This window comes from Alosa sapidissima, chromosome 18, assembly GCF_018492685.1.
Source record: "Alosa sapidissima isolate fAloSap1 chromosome 18, fAloSap1.pri, whole genome shotgun sequence".
NCBI lineage: Eukaryota > Metazoa > Chordata > Actinopteri > Clupeiformes > Clupeidae > Alosa > Alosa sapidissima.
In genome coordinates this window covers 15,253,737-15,259,472 of record NC_055974.1, presented here as the reverse complement: position 1 = coordinate 15,259,472, position 5,736 = coordinate 15,253,737, and the positions used below count along the sequence as shown (strand labels likewise).

The following is a 5,736-nucleotide window of genomic DNA, read 5'->3' as shown; positions in this document are numbered from 1 at the left end:
AGGACGGCTGCTAAAAAAGTTTGTATGTCGTTGTCCAACAGCTGATTCGTATAGCCAAATCTGATAGGCTTGTAATATTAATTAATATTATATCAGTATCCTATATGCTATTGGTAGATTGACATTGGCGACCACAGCGTTCGCCTGTACCACTAAGACTTAATAAAACTAATATTTCAAGTTTCTGCGTCACGAACGTCAGTGGCAACAAGTGGCATATCGTTTAAAATAAATGTATCCTACTGAATAGTAAAAAAAAAAAAAAAGTAATCCATCTCTCATTTTTCAAAATTGAACAGATAAGCGGCATCGGCCCATCGCCTATATAAGAAGAAGAAAGCTCCGCGGCAATAAAATCGAAAGTGAAAGTGACTGTTTATTCTCACTTGCCCGCTGTTACACATCGCCATTTTGACTATGAAATCAAATCGGTAAGTAAACTGCAGGCTACATATTATGTAGTGGTGGTAGGTGGCAGTAGGCTGACATAGCTATCTGAATAGGTGAAAAGGGTGTCCGTGTTATTTTGATAAAGTTATTGTTTCCACTGTAGCTGGCACACAAATGGATCTAGAGCAAAGCAAGCGCGTAGGTATAATCTGTCGTTCTGAGCTTCGAATCCAATACCTGTGTGAAGCTGGCCCCCCATGTTATTCAAAAATGATTAGAAACACTGCTATTCGTTTGTGCCGTAAAAAATATCGTTTGTGCTGTTAAGGGTTTTAAGTAATTAAACTTGTCCAACCCATACTTGTCCAAATTTCCCCAAAATAGTCTCAATCGTTTGTGCTACGTTTGTGCTCATTTGTGCTGTTAAAAGTAACATTTGTGCTACTATGTTTTCTAAGTTATTATACTTTATTTATTACTCCCGTGACGTCACCAGCCCCCCATCAATGTCCAAAACTCACCAAAATGGTCTCAATCATTTGTGCTATGTTTGTGCTGATTTGTGCCGTTAAAAATAACATTTGTGCAGCTATGTTTTTTAGGTTAACACGCTTTGTTACATGTGTGACGTCATTCAGCCCCTCATCAGTGTCCAAATCTCCTCAAAATAGCCGCGATCATTTGTGCTACGTGCGTGCTGATTTGTGCCATTTAAATAAACGTGTGTAGGGTAGGCTACTATGTAAATTGTCCAGCGGCCTTGTCCAGCAGTTGTAGCTTATGCTTGACATCACCCAGCCCCTCCATCAATGTCCAAACCTAGGCCTATAGCCTACCCAATCGTTTACTGATTGCGTCGACGTTTCTCCTACTATGTTTATTACACGTGATGGCCTACCCAGCCCCATCAATGGGTTTTCTGTAACTATATTTTTACATTACCAAGTTCTATCTGCTATGCGCATGACATCAGTCTCACACACACTGGCCAAATCGTCCCAAACTGTAGCCTACCAAATGTTTTTTTAGGTTTATAAAGAGTATATTAATTTAGTCAACTTTTTAAAGTGCTAAAAAGGCTACAAATGTACCTTTAGTTTTAGTTTACTGTCGTATGACTTTAATGAATTTTTGAATTTCCCCTGGGGATCAATAAAGTATCTATCTATGTATCTATCTATCTATCTATCTAATGTTTAAACATTATTTTGACAAACATACCAATTTAGCCTACCTTCTTGCCCATCTGTAATAACTCCTAGCTTTGCTGCCTCCTTCCTTTCTGTTTTTGCTGTTTGCTAAGTTTCATATCCACGGTGGCCTTGGAGACTTGGGTCAGCAACAAGTAGCCTAAGTGCTGCTTGTGTGCACAATCCACTGTAATTCTGATGCATAAAATTATTGAAGAAATGTGTTTATTTTAGAGAATATGGGCTACAGTGCAGTGATGAGTTATGGTAGGCCAACTTGGAGTGAATATACACACACAGGGGAAATTATCTCTCGTAAGTCTCTCGTAGCCCACTCCGTAGCTGCGTGATAGCAGGCCTACGCACACTGCTGTGCACACCTGCAGACGGTACTGGCCGGAGAATGGAGTGGTGTTTCTCCACAGCTGCCGACTAATGGCCAGCAGGTTTATTCTGGTAGTGGTTGCAGTAATTCTGACGTTATGCACAAGCAACTGGTGTACTATAGAATCCCTGGCAGCACAAACAGCCACGTAGGCCTAAATAGTAGCACATCTTCTTTTCTTTTCTCGGTTAAGATCAGCACGATATAGCTTTGTAACTTAAAAAATATACCAACACAAATGTTTCTTTTTTTAACAGCACAATCAGCACAAACGATTAGGACTACGATTGGACATTGGGGGGGGGGGGGGGGGGGGGTGCAGGGTGATGTCTCGCATAAGCTACAACTGCTGGGCAACTTCTACATAGTACACAAACGTTTCTTTAAATGGCACAAATCAGCACGCACAGCCAACGCGATCGCAACTATTTTCAGGAGATTTGGACACTGATGAGGGGCTGGATGATGTCACACATGTAACAAAGCGTGTTAACTTAAAAAACATAGCTACACAAATGTTATTTTTAACGGCACAAATCAGCACAAACATAGCACAAACGATTGAGACCATTTTGGTGAGTTTGGACATTGATGGGGGGCTGGTGACGTCACACGAGTAATAAATAAACCATAATAACTTAGAAAACATAGTAGCACAAATGTTTCTTTTAACGGCACAAATCAGCACAAACATAGCACAAACGATTGAGACCATTTTGGGAAGATTTGGACATTGATGGGGGGCTGGGTGACATCACGTGTAACAAATAACGTGGAATATCTTAAACATAGTAGGGGAGAACCGGCACAATTGTAACACTTTTTTATTTTTCCAGATCAAACTTGATTTACACAAAGATGATAGACTTGAGAGCTGTAAAATTTGACCAGAACAGAGTCGTACATGTCTACTCCATGAAAGTTGAAACAGAATTGAAAAAATATGTTATAGTTTGTCAATAATTTAACTTAACAGTGACATGTACCTTTGTTACAACCTTGACGCAGCCATAAAAAAGTGCGGTACAGTTGTAACAGTATAGCGTCATGAATGTAACAGTGCTAAAATCGTGAATCCTATAACATATTTTAACACAAAACACTGCTGGCTTCAACAAAGAGCATCTGTTTTCATATAAAATCAACAAAAAAACTCAAAATGTATGACTGTTAAAGCTAACTTATTGCATTATTGATTAGTCATTGCAGACCATATGTTACGGTGTTATGCTAGCTCACAATAACCTTTAAATATGCTTATTTTGGCCATATCCACTTGATAAAACCAGTAAATATAGTTGATAAACTGCTTATTTCTTACATGTCTGAAGCATTTGGTCCAACAGTAATATTTCAAGTTGCTGTGTTAACTTTAATTGGGTGATCGCGGCACAAAAATCATAATCCATAACTCGCAATCAGAATGTTCGTGCATGCGCGATAAAATCAGTTCATTTTGCCATAGAGACGGGTATTACAACTGACCCCTCATTTAATTGCATTTGCTGCGACTATAAATCAAATGGCACTCATGTTAACTTGAAACAGAGGGACTGGAGATATGAATGACGTGATTGAAGTCCACACGCTCAAATTTCACGAAGCAAACTTAAACAAACAGTTGCGGTTAAAAAAAAAATCTGCGATGCTTGAATTTTGCACCTTTTTGCTTAATATCTCTGGTCGTATTTATAGTAGACCATTCATATTTGAATGGCTGTAAGATTATACATGAATATAGCTGCAAGCAGTTGAGCAGGAGTTGTCATGGCAACCCAATGTTGCTACATTATACACACACCCAATTAACCCCCCCCCCCCCCCCGTCCCACACACAGACATATACACAGATAAACTTCCTATCCCACACATCCCAATAGCTCCCCACACATACGCTCACCTCAAACATCACCAAATTTATTGTGCATCCTCAGGTTGTAGTCACGAGTCCACATATCAAGTTTGGTGTCGATACAAGAAAGTGTTGATAATTATAGCGCCCCTAGTGGTCAAAGCTCACTAAATATATTGTGCGTCTTCAGGATGTGTTCCCGAGTCCATGTACCAAGTTTGGTGTCGATACGAGAAAGTTTTGCTAATTATAGCACCCCTAGTGGTCAAAGGTCGCTAAAATTATTATATGTCCTCAGGATGTGGTCCCAAATCAATGAGTCAAGTTTGGTTTTGATACGTGAAAGCGTTGCTGAAATATGAGCCCACTTCCTGTGATTATAGTGCCACATAGTGGTCAAAATTTACCACATTTCTTGAGCGTCCTCCTGATTGGGTCCTGAGCCCATTTACCCAGTTTGCTTTTGATACGTGAAAGCATTGCTGAGATCACTTCACTTCCTGTTTGGCGGCTTTGCCGCCAAACTTTATTGGTCGTCACGGCAACGGGTTTTGAACATGGTTCCAAAAAGCAATGCATTTGTGAGTCATGGTCTGAAGATCATCTGCGTTAAGTTTCGGGAAAATCGGACAAACTTTGCGAACTTTGATGCCTTTTAAGTGTTTTTGATGACATCCAATATGGTGGTTGGATCATTTATGATGACGTCACATGTTGGCATGTGGCGGCCTAAGGACCTCTCAAGGTATTAACAGATATCACTAATATGCTTTAATTCCAAACACATGACCCGTTACAGTAGTGCTGGGCGGTATGACCAAAAATGTATATCATGGTATTTTTCTAAATACTTACGGTTTCACGGTATATGACGGTATTTTTTTTTCCATGCATAATCAGATGTTCACAGCATTTTCTAGAGGTTGAGAGAGGAATTACTGCAGTACATTGACTAAGGATGGTCTATTTTACTGTCATGATGTAGAATAACTCCACACTAGTGGTAATGCAGTTTTGCATGGCCCCAGAAAATTATGCTGTTTACAAAGAGCCACTCATGATTCTAATGAAGAATCTAATCAGAATGCAAAGACAATTGCAGTCAAAATACAGAACTTTTACTGTGCAAATTTCACAAACATCTTGTAGCCTATAAAACCAATACAAAAAGTAGTGCAACTTTATACTTTTTTGAAAATTATACAATTTAAAATGAAACCTCTCTGCTAATATGCTTACTCTGTCAAATAGGCCTATCAGAAACATGCCTTATTGTTATTGTGTGGTTTACATGACGTTAGTGGTAGGCTAACGTTAACTTCATGTGGATGTGGATGTCTTGTTAGCCTGCCATTAGCTTCGGTTCGGTTCGCTAGGCAAAACATTAACAAAAAAGTTTTTGTTTTGGTGCACTGATGACAGTCAGGATCATTTCTAACTAGCCAGCTAGTATTGCTCAGTGCATGTCTATAACATGCTTTACTTGCTACCTGGATAATTTCAGCTAATATTCTTAAGGTGAGATGAATGATAAGCTCATTAAACTTCACTGTGTTCGGTGGGTTGCTAACTAACGACATCACCTACTAGCCAGCTAGCTACAGCTGTTGATTAATCTCAATAGAATTTTCGCGACGGCAAATCCCTTTCAATGCAGTATCCCTTAACGTTTTTCCTTAACTAAAGAAACAATTTAAGGTGTTCTGTGCAACACCCTTAAATAAACCTCTTATCTAAGGAGAAATTAAGCCTTAAGGGTGATACTTCAGGGGAAAAACTTCAGGTGTTTTGTGTTAACCCTCACTATGCCTCGCAGTGGCATCATGCATGCGTGCGAAAAAAGTCCCGTCTGAAACACTGTCGCACAGCGTTCCAAACGTGTAATCAAATACACAGGTATGGCGGTATATTAAAAATTC

At 39.4% G+C, this 5,736-nt stretch overlaps 1 protein-coding gene across 2 annotated transcripts in view; it reads left to right on the top strand.

The window, feature by feature from the left end:
- Nucleotides 1–328: 328 nt before the first annotated feature.
- LOC121690122 (fibronectin-like) overlaps nt 329–5,736 on the top strand; it is a 60,619-nt gene continuing 55,211 nt past the window's right edge. For both annotated transcript variants that reach the window (XM_042070503.1, XM_042070504.1), the window contains exon 1: nt 329–431. The gene's annotated coding sequence lies outside the window, so the exon portion shown is untranslated. The remainder of the gene's footprint in view (nt 432–5,736) is intronic.